The sequence below is a fragment of the Manis pentadactyla genome, chromosome Y (assembly GCF_030020395.1).
Source record: "Manis pentadactyla isolate mManPen7 chromosome Y, mManPen7.hap1, whole genome shotgun sequence".
In the NCBI taxonomy this organism is placed as follows: Eukaryota; Metazoa; Chordata; class Mammalia; order Pholidota; family Manidae; genus Manis; species Manis pentadactyla.
In genome coordinates, this window is record NC_080039.1 from 27304656 (window position 1) to 27320036 (window position 15381).

The following is a 15381-nucleotide window of genomic DNA, read 5'->3' on the forward strand; positions in this document are numbered from 1 at the left end:
GAGGTGACCTTGCAGTGAGGTGCACCAATGGCACTCTGGTAGATGTCCTCTTTGCCTCAGCAACCAGGGTCAGACCCAGAAGGTTCTGCCTCACCTTCACAGGTGCAGAGGGACACGTTCCCTGGAGCCACTGGGTGCCCCAAGTCCTAGCCGCCTGCACTAGGAGTGACAGCCCTGCTTCTCCTATCAGGAGCCAGCAGGTGCCTTACCTGTTGGCCCTTCTGTCTCTGCCAGTTTCTCTCTTCATCCTATCCCTGCGTCACTGCTGTCTGTTATGATGCCCTGGGCTGCAGGGAACAGAATTACCTCCTCTGATAGCAGAAAGAGACACTTTCCTGAAAATGTTAGAAGAATCCATGTTACAGCTCTTCCAACTCAGGAAGGAACCTTGAAAATGAACTTGTTTCTTTTCTCTGGCACCTGGACACAGAATTCAGATCCTCTTAGATTGTTCCCTGGCCTTCACCCAGCCATGTGCTCCACAACCTTCAAGGAAAAGTGATTTTCATTGCTGTCATTGTGAATTCTCCTGAAGTCCTTGCCCATAAAAGCAACCGATGGGCCCTATCGATTTGTGACATCTCACAGTAGCAGGTTCATGGCAATCTGGTGGGTGGGCTGGTTAGCAAGCAAGGTTTTTAAAGTATGCAGGGGGGTGCTTGTGAATGGTCCAAAATGGCCTAGTTGGTTTGTGTGAGTTTGGGCATCTGGCTTTGATGGGAGTCTGTTGGCCTGTGTCTTACAGGGTAAATCCATGGGGTCCCTTCTGTCTGGGCAATTCTTAACAAGCAGACTGTCATGGGGAACTTTTCCCACATGGCTGTACACCCACTTTATGAATGTGTTTCAGCACACTCAGGCTTCTGCAAGCTGCTTCTCCAAATGCTCATGAATCATGAGTAGTTTCTCGTACTTCTTCCTAAATATAGCATGGGAGGCCCATGTCCATTTCAAACTCAGTATGAAAAGTGGGAGACTTCCATCACTGACACCTGTAAGCATATCAAGTATTTGAGGGCTTTGTCCCTAAAGCCAAATTACAAAGAAAAAATTTTGTCCCACATGTAGCTGGGCAAGGATACAGTGGACAGTCACATAGATAGAGGATGGCCCTTCACATAAGCAGGTAGGTTACCCCCCAGGAGTTCTCAAGACCCCAGGGATACAGCTGCTTTGGTGATGTGTCATGGAAAAGCTAGTGTGTGTGTTGTGCCATGTGCACACAGTCAACTCCTGGATGGATGGATAGAAGGATGGTCTCCTGTCTCTTCTGGAGCCAGGTGAGTGCCACAGTTTATTCTGGAAGGGAGAGAAGGTCTTGGGGCTTGGGGGCACAATAGTGAGGTGATCAGAAGAGTCTTTTCTCATTGCTCTTCATTGGTGACCTCAGAAAAGGCAAACCTGACCTTTCCTGGTCAGATGAGGCCACTTCTCCACCCTGCCCCATCTTCTTCCATTGCAGCTTTTATTTTCTTCATTAAAATATCTTTTTTTTTTTTGGTAGATAATTATTTTTTATTGCAGGGTAGTTGACACACAGTATTACATTACATTAGTTTCAGGTGTACAACACAAGTGATTCAACATTTATATACATGATAATTCCAGGTACCAGTTATCACCATACCAAGGTGTTACAATATTTTGACTATATTCTTTATGCTATACATTACATCCCGGTTACTTATTTATTTTACAATTGGAAGTGTGCACTTTTTTTCTTTTTTTTTTTGTGAGAGCATCTCTCATATTTATTGATCAAATGGTTCTTAACAACAATAAAATTCTGTATAGGGGAGTCAATGCTCAATGCACAATCATTAATCTACCCCAAGCCTAATTTTCATCAGTCTCCAATCTTCTGAATCATAACAAACAAGTTCTTACATGGAGAACAAATTCTTACATAGTGAATAAGTTACATGGTGAACAGTACAAGGGCAGTCATCACAGAAGCTTTCGGTTTTGCTCATGCATTATGAACTCTAAAGAGTCAGTTCAAATACGAATACTCATTTGGTTTTTATACTTGATTTGTATGTGGATACCACATTTCTCTCTTTATTATTATTATTTTTAATAAAATGCTGAAGTGGTAGGTAGATACAAGATAAAGGTAGAAAACATAGTTTAGTGTTGTAAGAGAGCACATGTAGATGATCAGGTGTGTGCCTGTAGACTATGTGTTAATCCAAGCTAGACCAGGGCAATAAAACATCCACGTATGCAGAAGATTTCTCTCAGAACGGGGGGGTGAGGTTCTAAGCCTCACCTCTGTTGATCCCCAATTTCTCACCTGATGGCCCCCCTGCGACTGTGCCTGTCTTAGGTTGTTCCTCCCTTGAGGAATCTTACCCGTCTCTGGCTAGCCAGTCATCTTCCGGGGCCATACAGGGAAATGTGAAGTTGGTAAGTGAGAGAGAAGCCTTATTGTTTGAAAAAGTTAACTTTTTACTTCTTTGCATATTTATGCCCTGTGGCTTCTATGCCCAGCATTTGTCTTGAGGTATCTTTACCACTTGGAAGAATTATGATACTCGGTAAATTTGATATGAGGCATGAATTCTATTTGAGGGTTGTAATTAGGAAGGAAGAAGAAAAGCTATAGAAGTAGCAGGCGGACGAAAACCTGGGAAGATTGATTATTTCTTTGACGTATCTTCTTGTAGAGTAACTTCAGCATGTATAGGTTTTAAACTACTAATTAAATTGCACACACACATTAACATAATAGGAGTATAGTTACATAACCAAAGCCTGTAATTACCAGCCATCTCCAGTGAAACCAAGAATACCAGTTAGGCACCTTAGGCATTTGTGAAAACTTATCTATGATATGGTGGATTATCTATGATATGGTGGATATTGTCCAACAGAAACTGCAGCCTGGCCAGCCCTCCAGTGGGGAAGACTGAGCATCAGGCACAACATAGGTCTGTCTGTGCCAGCTTCCAGGCAGGTAGGATTCTGCAGGGAGGGACCTCAGTGGGGCAGATCCTGAAACTTTGATGCATGTATTTACCCAAGGTTTTAAAGCCATCAAAACCCGAGCAAGTTATTTCTCCACCTCAAGTTCTGAGCCTGACATCAGCTCATCCACGAAGCACAGGATGATGCTTCCTAAGACCACTTGAGATTGTAATGGTGCTTGTGGCCAATGAAAATGGGACATGGTGAGAAACCGACGTCCACGGTTTTGTGAGGTGTGTGTGTGTGAGGAGGTTGCCTGTCCCAGTGGCTGTCATTGAAGGGAGCTTCTCATCGCAGTACATGGCAAAAATACATTTGTCATATATTGCAAATCACCAGGTGGATGAACATCTTTCTTCATTGTGAAGATGTCAAGGTCTTTGAGTATGATTGAAAGTTCCTGGTACACTGGAACTCATGTTCTCATTTGTCTTATGTTGTCAAGAGGTGAATTTAATATATATATTTATTGCCTGCAGGAGCATCACTACAGATGCCCCATTCATGTAGGAGCGTCGGCAGTTTTCAGACCAAAAAATCTATACCCTAGACAGTGCTGTTTTCCTGAAGAGCCAGGATCTGCACACATGTGAGTAGCTGGTAGAATGAGGCATGTTTCTCCTGAGCGGTAATATACACATGGCTTCCTGTGTGTACCATCCTCGAGTAGCCGTGTGTTATGTGTCATCCAGGGAGGGTGGGGAAATATGTACCCCAACTTTCAAGGTTTAAAATGGAGCAGGCATGGCATTTCTCATCACTTGTGGGGCTTTTCTGCCAAGAAAAATAATAAAGATTTCTTCTCCAGATGGCACACTTTGTGGCCCATGATGCTCCTCTGTAATGTCAGTGTAGAGAAAGAATGAGTAAGGCTGAGGCCCAGGCACAAACCAATAGTCTGTTCTGTTTTAACCATGCAGAGAGGTTATTTTCTGGGAAGACTGCCTAGTTTAAAAATTGTCTATGTCAGTGCAGCTGCCTCTCGGCCCCAATGGGGAAAGAACCTGTGCTGATGAGGCAGCCAGGCCGTACTGGGGGAAGGAGCAGGGGCGGGGACGGGCTCAAGGGTGGCTCCCAGGCTACTTCCACAGAAGCAGTAGATCCCCTCTGTGCACCCACTGACTGGGGGCCTGTGAAAGAGAGTGGTTTTTACAATCCAAGCAGTCTAAATTCAAGAAGGGCTCTCTCGGGTGAATTTCGGTCCATCAGTGTAAAAAACACTGCTGACCAGGAGCTCTCGCTATCTCAGAAATCACCAGCCCCCTTCTACCAGGTTCTTGCTTAATTTCATTTGAATCTCTGCTTGACTGAAGATTGAGCAGTCTGTGTGGAGTGTCATTTCTGTCCCTAGCTCATCTCAGATTTGTGAGGGGTGATGAGTTGGAGGACCTACTGGGAAAGATGTGCTCCCTCCCTTCAAGGATGAGTTTCTCCCTTTGGGTGGCCCTAAAACGTTCTTTTAAAAACATCACAGTGCAATCAACCCAGATGTCCATGGATGGACAAATGGATAAACGAGGTGTGGTGCGTCCATAAGGACAGTCTTACTCAGCCTCATGAAGGGGGCATTGTGACTCCTGCTGCAGCATGAATAAGCCTGGAGGGCAGATGCCAGATGAAATAAGCCAGTCCCAAAGCAGCAAGTGCTGCAGCATTCCACTTACAGGAGCTCCCTCCGGTCGTCAGGTCCAGGGACAGAAAGAACGGTGGGTTGCCAGGGGCCGGGGGCGAGGCCACAGGTTAGTGTTCCTCAGGGACAAAGCTTCTGTTTGGGAAGATGACACCGTTCTGAAGATGGATGGTGGGGCTGCTTTGCACATCAGTGTGAAGTGCTTAATGCCATTGAATTGTACACTGAAAAATGGTTCAGATGGTACATTTTATGTTAGATTTTATAATGATATTTTTATTAATTCCAGTATTAGAGGTAAGAACTTCATGGAAAATTAATCTCAAAAAGAAGAAAAGGAATCCCCTGGGTTTGAATTCCCCAGGAACATTATTACAGTTAGAGGCTTTTTGATAGAACTACACAGTGTTTGGGCAAGTCCTTGGCATGCTCAGTGTCACTTGTAAGCTGATTGCTGTCTGACACAATGTGGTTATTTTAAAACTGAAACAGACCACAGCAGCTTCATTTGTAACAGCACTGGAAGCTGGAAACTGCCACAGTGTCCTTCAGTGGAGGACCAGCTACACAGTGTGGTTCGTCCATTCCCTGGAGTCCCACTAAGCAGTGAAAAGGGATGAAGGATGCTATGTGCCACAGCCTGGACGGGTCTCCAAGAGGTGTGTTTGGGAGTGCAGCCAACATTAAAGACCACGTGCTGTATGGTTCCATTTATGACACTGTTAAAACTATAGGACTTTAGAGATGGCTGCCGGGGTTGGGGTGGGGTGAGAGCCCCTGCAGAGGGGCATTTGGGGGTTCTTTGGTGTCAGTGCAAGAGGTCTGTGTGTTCACCTTGGAGGTGATCACTCACGGACACACAGGGTAAAATGCACACATAGATGATGCATGCATTCACACACACACACATACACACAGGTCATACATGGTGAAAAGCAAGCATGTTTGCAGTCTGGCAGCCAGTCATCAGGATACCAGCTTCTTGGTTTGCACATTGTCCTACAAGAGGTAAGGTCACCACTGAGGGAAGACCGGATGAAGCAGATAGGAGGCTGTAGTCTTTTTGAAACTTTCCATGGTCTGTAATAACTTGGAATTATTAAGTCAAAACAGATTAAACCGAAAACATAATTTTGTGTTTCCATTTTCTCCAGAGCCCTCTGTGTGTGTGAGAGAGGGAAAGGGTTGTCAGTTATACAAAGGCAGCCAAGATGGTCTAATCAAATTTTGCACCTCATTGGCCATAGCATGGGCCTAGGTTTTCATGGGGATGTTATTTTGCACAATGGATTTGAGTAACGGCCATATTAATTTACAAATGGATGGCCACACAAACCTTCGGAGGCTTTTGGAAACAGGAGGGTAATGAAAAATCATCTGAAAGTGAACAGCAGTTACATATATAGCTTGAATTTTTGCACCCTTGGAATCCAACAAACGCGGATGGGCCCCGTATGCCATGCCCCTGGCTGTATGCCCCGTATGCCATGCCCCCAGCTGTATGCCCCGTATGCCATGCCCCCAGCTGTATGCCCCGTATGCGTGCCCCCCGGCTGTATGCCCCGTATGCCATGCCCCCGGCTGTATGCCACGTATGCCATGCCCCCCGCTGTCTCCTCCTGGGTAACTTAGAAGCAGTTGTACATCTGAGTGGGGACACTAAGCAGCCCTCATGTTCATTGGGAAGGTATGTCTGCACACAGCTTCCTCCCCACCCCTTTTCAGGTGAGTCTGCAAATGTTTTTAAAATATACCCTTACGAACTTCAGCTTGAAGGGGTCTATAATGCCCACTAGATGCCACCACTCAGCCTCCCCTCCACTGTGACAAGCACAAATGAATCCAGACTTTGCCCCAAGTCCCCTAGGGGCAAATCACCCCAAGTTGAGAACCACTGGTTCATATCTTTTAGCTGTGGGATATTTTGTCTTCCAGCTCGTTTTCATAGCTAAGTGGAGTTTTGGTGGGATCCCCACTTCTTCCCCCTTGTCTTCTTTTGGGGCTGCATGTTGATTCCCTCTGTTGCATAACTGAGACTTTTAATAGTGCAAAATGCACTCCTTGCTTTTATCAAAATTTCCCAGGGTATTTTTCCCCTCGAGGAAGGCAGAAATCTGCCAAAGGCTTTCTTCAGCATAAAATAAAATAATTGGGAGTAACAGACTTCGAATATAATTTTTTTTGGCTCCCAGTGAAAAGGTTAGATAACCAGGAAAAGGGTGTTACCCTTAATATTTGTGAATGGTTAAGCAGCTTTGCCCACTGTAATGGTCGCTGCTGACTGGTTACCCGGTAGGCTCCACTGTGTTCCTAGGTCCATCAAGTGCCTTCTTTGGCAAGACACATTTCCACAGACTCAGGAAATCATTTTAATGGATCGTTTATCTCAATTTACACCAAAGTTCAGGACTTACTGTTCAGTTCAGTCTCTAAAAGTATATTTTGACTGCAGTGGCTCTTTCACATCACAAATGTGTGTCCCTGTTTAAAAAGAGAATCTTTATGAAATAAGGGCAAGCATTCTTTGAGTTGGGGTAGCCTTTGGTTTAGAAAGAATAAGAGAAAAGATTACTTTCCTCAGGTCATCAGTAAGGAAGACCTGAATGATCTTGTTCATATTCCTAGAGGATGACTGTGCCTCTCAGTCATGTGAAGAGTACTATCTCCTGTGTGAATGTTCCCCCGTCGGTATAAGCAGTATTTGTGGTTTTATGCTGGGCCCCCAAGACCACCCTCGGGCTGGGACTCGATACAAGACTTCACAGGACTCAGCAGCTGTTATACTCTCAGTGTATTAGAGTAAACGTCACAGATGGTGGTGTACAGCACATGACTCATGACTCTATTTAACAATAGTATGCTGTATTGTGAAAGTTGCTAAGAGGTAAATCCTCTCCATGCCAGATGCAGGCAACTCTGTGAGGCGATGGAGGTGTTAACTTGTGGTAATAATTTCACCGTGTGCATGCACATGTATAGCACACCTTCGCATTTTACACCTTAAACTCGCACGATGTTCTGTGTCAACTGTATCTGAATAAAGCGGAGAGGGAGAAAAGATATGGATTAAAATGAGCAAAGGGGAGAGGGTGGGGGGCCCAGTGCAGGAGAATCCAAGCACGTGCTTGCAGGTGTAGCCTCCCAGCGGAGTGACAGAACAGCGCCTCATTCTGCCAGCAATGCGTGATGTCACATGGGCATGCCGTGCTCTTGAAGGGGGCCGAAGAACTAGAGAGGACGCGGCTGTCCCCACTGCTCGGTCCAGGTTGGAATCTGGGTTGTGGTTTCATATCTACCATCTGTGTTTGTGAATAAGTTGCACTTCCATTTTTGAAATAACTCTTAAAAATGGAAGGGTGGGTAAGCAGTAGGAGAACGTGGTACCTGTGGCTTTCACAGAGAAAGGAAGAAAACATCCTCCTTGCTCGCTGTGGGGCATCCATAGTTCACTGTCCCCCTGCAGGGGTGCTCGTGCTCAGCTGCCAGTCCCGAGCATGGGAGTGACTAGGGAACCTGTCTGCCCTGAATGTAGTCCATGAACTGCTTTATTACAGACCGGAACTGCAGGGAGCTCCTCTCCATTCAAGAAGCATGGTTTTTTCTACAGCATTCGTTTGGTTTGATTATAACCACTCAGAGCAGCAAACTGGAATCGTGCAGTTGCTCCCTCACACGTGCCAGGTGTTCACAGCCCTCCCGACGCAGCTACCCCACTTCCCGGGCAGTCCTGGTTGTGCAATCTTATTCTGAGTCCACTGTGCTAATGTGTACATGTGTTAACGCTGAGTTCAAGCTTTGCTGTTCTTCTGCCCATCAGTTTGTTAGAGAGAAAGAAAGCCAGCCATTAACAAGGAAAACCACTTGAAAATCACTGGAGTGTTTTACAGTTGTTTAAATATGTGTCTTGCTTAGTATAGCTGGACAGTTGCCATTGCTATTAACATCAAAAAAGGGTTAATTCTGTTGAAGGTGCCTGGGAGGCTTATACTGCCACTTACTACTCTAAAATTTGGTGGCGATATGAAAAAGTCTGAGGTGGTTCCATTTCTTTTTTAGTAGCTAAGATGAAATAGCCACTTTCAAAGTGCCTGTCTGCAAAGTTCATACACCATTACCCTTAAGACCTGCTCTGAAATTCTAATGTGACCTTAAAAGTACCCGGTTTTGATATGTTTTATTTCCTGCCAACTTCCATTTCCTGTCTTCCTTCCAGACTGAAGAGCAAGTCATATGGACTATTGGACACAAAGTTGCCTCTCTTCCTAGGTTTTCTATACACACATACTTCAGACTTACTGTGGGTTCCGTTCTAGACAAGCAGAATAAAGCTAATGTATTGAAATAAAGCAAGTCAAATGGATTTTTTGGTTTCCAAGTACATATATAAAAGTTATGTTTACCCTATACTGTACTCTATTAAGTGTGCCATAAACAGTGTTATGTCTGAAAAAGTATATATGCCTTAATATAAAAAGCGTTCGTTGCTAAAAATGCCAGCCGTCATCTGAGCTTTCAGCACATCTGATCTTTTTGGTGATGCAAGGTCTTGCCTGGATGTTGAGGCTGTGGACCGAGCAGGGTGGTGGTTGCTAAGGAAGGCTGGGGTGGCCGCGGTAACTGATGGCAAGGAGACAGCAACGAAGTTTCTGCATGGCTGGGCCCTCCGTTTCACGGACAGTTTCCCGGGAGGGGCAGGGCTGTTCGATGGCAGTCTCTCCACAACAGAACCTCTTTCAAAATGGGAGTCCATCCTCTCAAACCCAGCTGCTGCTGTCCCAACTCAGTCTACGTCGTATTCTAAATCCTTTGTTGCCATTTCAGCAGTCCTCACAGCACCTTCACCAGGAGCAGATTCCATCGCAAAGAAACCACTTTCTTTGCCCATCCCTAAGAAGCAACTCCTCATCTACTAAAATTCTACCATGGTGTTGTAGCAATGAAATATAATAACAATGGAAAAGTTTGAAATATGGTTAGAATACCCAGATGTGGCACAGAGACACAAAGTAAGCAAATGCTGTTGGGAAAATGGTGCCAGAGACTTGCTCCATGTAGGGTTTCCACTGACCTTCCATTGTAAAAAGTGCAGTGTCTGCAAAGTGCAATAAAGAGGAACCCAGTAAAACAAGGTGTGCCTGTGTGTTACTTCACTGGGACCTCCTCGTCCATCCACTTCTTTCTTTTTTTTTTTTATTAAGGTGTCATTGATACACACTCTTATGATGGTTTCACATGAGAAACATTGTGGTTACTACATTTACCCATATTATCAACTCCCCCCAATACCCCACTGAAGTCACTGTCCATCAGTGTAGTAAGATGCCACAGAGCCACTGCTTGTTTTTTCTGTTACACTGTCTTCCCTGTGATCCCCCAGTTACACACCATGTGTATCAATCCTAATGCCCTTCAATCTCCTACCTCCCTCTTCCCCACACACCCTCCCCTACCCCTCCTCTTTGGTAACCACCAGTCCCTTCTTGGATTCTATGAGTCTGCCGCTGTTTTGTTCCTTCAGTTTTTGCTTCGCTGTTATACTCCACAAATGACGAAAATCATTTGGCACTTGTTTTTCTCCGCCTGGCCTATTTCACTGAGCATAATACCCTCTAACTCTGTCCATTTTGGTGTAAATGGTAGGATGTGTTTTCTTCTTATGGCTGAATTCCGTTGTGCACATGTACCACATCTTCTTTATTCATTCATGTACTGATGGACACTTAGATTCCTTCCATATCTTGGCTACTGAAAATAGTGCTGCAATAAACATGGGGTGCATATATCTTTTTGAATCTGAGAACTTGTATTCTTTGGGTAAATTCCTGGAAGTGGAATTTCCAAGTCAAATGGTATTTCTATTTTTAGTTTTTTGAGGAACCTCCATACTGCTTTCCTCAATGGTTGAACTAGTTTACATTCCGACCAGCAGTGTAGGAGGGTTCCCCTTTCTCTGCATCCTCGCCAGCATTTGTTGTTCCTGGTCTTTTCTATGTTGGCCATCCTAACTGGTGTGAGGTGATACCTCATTGTGGTTTTAATTTGCCTTTCCCTGATAATTAGCGATGTTGAGCATCTTTACATGTGCCTGTTGGCCATTTGAATTTCTTTGGAGAACTGTCTGTTCATATCCTCTGCCCATTTTTTAATTGGGTTATTTGCTTTTTGGGTGTTGAGGCATGTGATTTCTTTATATATTTTGGATGTTAACCCCTTGTCAGATATGTCATTTACAAATATATACTCCCATAGGATGCGTTCTTGTTCTGTTGATGGTGTCCTTTGCTATACAGGAAATTTTTAGTTTGATGTAGTCCCATGAGTTCATTTTTTATTTTGTTTCCCTTTCTCAAGGAGATGCATTCAGGAAGAAGTTGCTCATGCTTATATTCAGGAGATGTTTGTCTATGTTGTCTTCTAAGAGTTTTATGGTTTCATGACTCACATTCAAGTCTTTAATCCATTTCGACTTTACTTTTGTGTATGGGATTAAACAATAATCCAGTGTCATTCTCTTGCAGGTAGCTGTTCAGTTTTGCCAACACCAGCTGTTGAAGAGGCTGTCATTTCACCATTGTATGTCCATGCTCCTTTATCATATATTAATTGACCATATATGGTTGGGTTTATATCAGGGCTCTGTAGTCTGTTCCATTGGTCTATGGATTTCTTCTTGTGCCAGTACCAAATTGTCTTGATTACAGTGGCTTTGTACTAGACCTTGAAGTTGGGGAGCGTAATCCCCCCAGCTTTATTCTTCCTTCTCAGAAATGCTTTGGCTATTTGAGGTCTTTTATGGTTCTATATGAATTTTAGGACAATTTTCTCTAGTTCATTGAAGAATGCTATTAGTATTTTGATAGGGATTGCATTGAATCTGTAGATAGCTTTAGGTAGGATGGCCATTTTGACAATATTAATTCCTCCTATCAGTGAGCACGGGCTGTGTTTCCATTTATTGGTATCTTCTTTAATTTCTTTCATGAGTGTCTTGTAGTTTTCAGAGTGTAGGTCTTTCACTTCCTTGGTTAGGTTAATTCCTAGGTATTTTACTCTTTTTGATGCAATTGTGAATGGAATTGTTTTCCTGATTTCTCTCTCTGCTAGTTCATTGTTAGTGTATAGGAATGCCACAGATTTCTGTGTATTAATATTGTATCCTGCAACTTTGCTGAATTCAGATATTAGTTCTAGTAGTTTTGGAGTGGAGTCTTTTAGGTTTTTTTCAGTACGTCATGTCATCTGCAAATAGTGACAGTTTGACTTCTTTACCAATCTGGATACCTTTTATTTCTTTGTGTTGTCTGACTGCCGTGGCCAGGACCTCCAGTACTATGTTGAATAACAGAGGGGAGAGTGGGCATCCCTGTCTTGTTCCCAATCTCAGGTGAAAAGCTTTCAGCTGCTTGCTGTTAAGTATGATTTTTCAGGCATTTTTTTCGGTGGCAAAATTTTTATCATTAAATGAGTAAGTTTTTATTTCTTTAGAGAAAAAGACCAAAGGGAAAAAGATTCAGACCTCTGAAATGAGAGCTCAGGTACAGCACATGAAAAACAGGATAATTTATCTGCCTTGAGGCATGGTGGGATCGCAATACTAGCATGGCTCTCACTCATGTGGAGATCTTCCAGTTGTCATTATCTGAGTCATGTATTATTTCCAACGCACTCTTCTTAGGAAAGGAGCTCCGTGAGAAGAAAGGGAAGCCCTCACACTGGGCAGCCCATCACCTGCACGGTGTATGGGCGTATGGGGGCCCTGCTCTAGTATTCGCCGAAATCCCGCTGCAGATGAAAATATCACATAGGCATTGCTCTAGTTTTTTCATGCTTCATGAAAATGATGTGTGAGGGAAAAAAACAGAAAACATCACCGAGTACCCACTTTTCCAAGGAGTGTTTGGCAATACCAAGGATTAAACAAATTCACACACACACACACACACACACACACACACACACACACACACACTCCTTGCCTTTAAGCTGCTTAGTAAGACATCCACACAAATAATGAAATGCTCCAATAGTTAAGTCCCCACATATGCCCCAAGGAACTATGAGGGGTGGCAGAGTTCCAAGGAAGGCCAGTTCACAGAAAGGAGGGATGTTTTAGAAGAGGGAGAAGGTCACTTCCTGACTGATGGAGACAAGATTCAGGGGGAAGCGTGAGGCCAGAGAGCTCTCTATAGGAGCTGTGTGTGTATAAGTCTTGTGTGGGGGCTACTGCAGAAAACTGGTTCTAACGATGTACCCGATGCTCCCCTGGGCCCAGGGCCGGAAGACTGCCCTTGTAATAAGGTCCAAAGGAAAATGCCATCACCATCGCCATCACTGTCTCCTTCGTGGGGGGACGTCAGCCTCCAGCCTCTACAACTTGCAAGAATGATTTATGGGCACATGATGTGGAACGTGACATGTCTGTGCTGGCTGTCATCAACTTAGGGGGAGATGTGGGATTTGGGGGTCTGGTGGCTGGAAGCCAAGCAGCCTGATCCCCAATCACATCTCCATCCCCTTCCAGCTCTGGATCAGAGGGACACTATGTGACTCAGTCCTCACCTCTCAGACCGAGGACAGCCACAGTCCCACACTGGGAGCACGGCTGTGGTGTTGTGAGTGCTTTGACATCAATTCTCATCCAGCCTAGGCACCCGGCCAGAGAAGGCGCGCCCTCAGCCCACCACACAGAGCAGCTGGCCAGCCAGTCCTGAACCTGCAGGTGCCGCTTGAAAAGCCCAGCAAAGAAGGCGCAGCCTGGAGGCAGTGTCCAGAACAGCACGGTTCAGGCTCAAGTTTTGGGCTCTGCCACTGGTGGCTGCAACCTGCCTGGGTCTAGAGAAAGTGAGAGCTTCTGCAGCAGAGGGGGATCCTTCTTGGCCTGAACAGCAGGAGAAAGCAAGCATATGGGTTCTTAATCAGTGCCACCGGTGTCTATTTTCTTGTCTGACGCGGTTGTGATCAGAGACCCTTCAATTAGGCCGCTCTGAGGTCTCTGGAGTTGTGATCCTGCAGAATGGTTAGACCTGCCCCCGCAGCGCCGGCCCCCCACCCTCCACTGTCTAAGGGGCAGCAGGTGAGCGTGAGTGGCCAGCATCTGGCAGTGGCCCTGCTGAAGGTAAACACTCCAACTTACATCATAATTTGGGGTGAAAGCCATCAAGAAGCTGAAGGGAAAATTACTTATAGGATTTCTTTTCACGATTTAATATCAGGGTAGCAAAAGCTCCTATTAATCCCGGTTCCCTTCACAAAATAGTCGAAGACTTGGTCCCAAGACCAATGTCTGAGGGTCTTATTTTAGTTCACAGTTACAGTATTTAATGTGCTGTCACTGTCTGGGAAGGGAAAGAAATGTCCCCCAACAGCAGAATCTTACTGCTATTTAATTGCCTCAAGAGACGTAAGAGCTCTCTCTAGAGATGGAGACCACAGGAGACCTCCAGAGCGCAGGCTGGTGGTACTGACAGAGAACGGCACTGAGTGTCCTGCCCGTCTGCGCACAGGGAACTAAGCTCCCGCTGATTAAAGGGAGGGAAACACGGTGCGGACCTGACACCATTTGAGGGCGGTGTTTTCTTTCCACGATCTGCCCCAATATGAAATACTCTCCTAAAATCGTTTAAAGCAGCCCTTGTTTCTCCAGGGACGGAAGCAAGTTTGTGTCATTTCTTGTTTCTGCTCTGAGCCTGCTGGCGTTGACCCTACAAGAACCTTCAGGACAAAGCTCAGGTCCTTGGCATTTGTTTCCAGGCACACTGAGGACCGAGAGCCAGAGCCGCTGGGAGATCTGCTCGGAATTATGTCAGCATGAAAAGGCACTTGGCTCTGTGCTTCTCCAGGATGTGAACAAATTCTCTGCCAGCCTGAATACAGCAGGGCTTACGCCCCCAGCCTCTTTCTCCAGAATGGTTCTCTTCTTCCAACATGAGCTGAGTTCATTTTTATTTCACCATCAGTGGTCAATTCAAGACGAAAATTTTAATGCATGCATTAGCACCAACATAGCCTCCTTTTCTACCATCTGGCTGGGGATCTGCTTACTTTGGAGATGGAACAGGTTCATTTCTCTTAAGTTTGCCTATCTCTTTCTCCTATGCATTTAAGCCAGTATGTGCCTGCTGAAACATGCTGTCCAATGACAGAATGATTAAATAAATTACAGCATCTATAGTTTGACTCCAACTGTAGGAAAATACACACACAGGAAAGGCTGGAAGTGAACTGCATGAAAATAGTAACAGTGGTTTCATCTCGATTGCTATCTTCCACGGACTTATATCTTCATTCTCCAATGAATATGTGTGTATTAGTCTATGGTAAGAAAAAAAATTCCCTTCAATGATAAGATTTTTCACTAAATATGACAGTTATATTTATTTACTTGGAGTAAAACAGTCCAAAATTATAAGTAAAATCAAATAACTATTATTTTATTAAGAGAGTCCTAATAGCACCACCCCCATTTAAATATGGGAATAAACCAGCGGGGAAACATGCAGACCTTAATGGAAAGGACTGGGGAAATGTTCACGATATAGAGATATGTGAAAAAAGTAGGTTTCAAGATGGTATGTGCACGATGCTCCATTTTGCTTTGTAAACACACACCCACACCCACAGAAACGGAAGATGCCCTCCAATTTGTCTTACACCTGACTCTAGGGGTAGGATCGTGCTAGACATATATCTGCATGTGTGAGGGTGTGCTTTTCTGTATTTGCCCCTATGAACATGAGCTGTTTTCATATTCATTAAAATATAATTAAAACCTGGCAACGTCT

At 44.6% G+C, this 15381-nt stretch overlaps 1 protein-coding gene across 6 annotated transcripts in view; it reads left to right on the forward strand.

Annotated features, from left to right (window-relative positions):
• LOC130682073 (F-box-like/WD repeat-containing protein TBL1X) overlaps positions 1–15381 on the forward strand; it is a 261269-nt gene that overhangs the window by 204551 nt on the left and 41337 nt on the right. Inside the window, exon 2 of one of the 6 annotated variants that reach the window (XM_057496209.1) lies at positions 3450–3559. The exons of the other annotated variants lie outside the window; for them this stretch is intronic. The gene's annotated coding sequence lies outside the window, so the exon portion shown is untranslated. The remainder of the gene's footprint in view (positions 1–3449; positions 3560–15381) is intronic. 6 annotated transcript variants of the gene reach the window in all.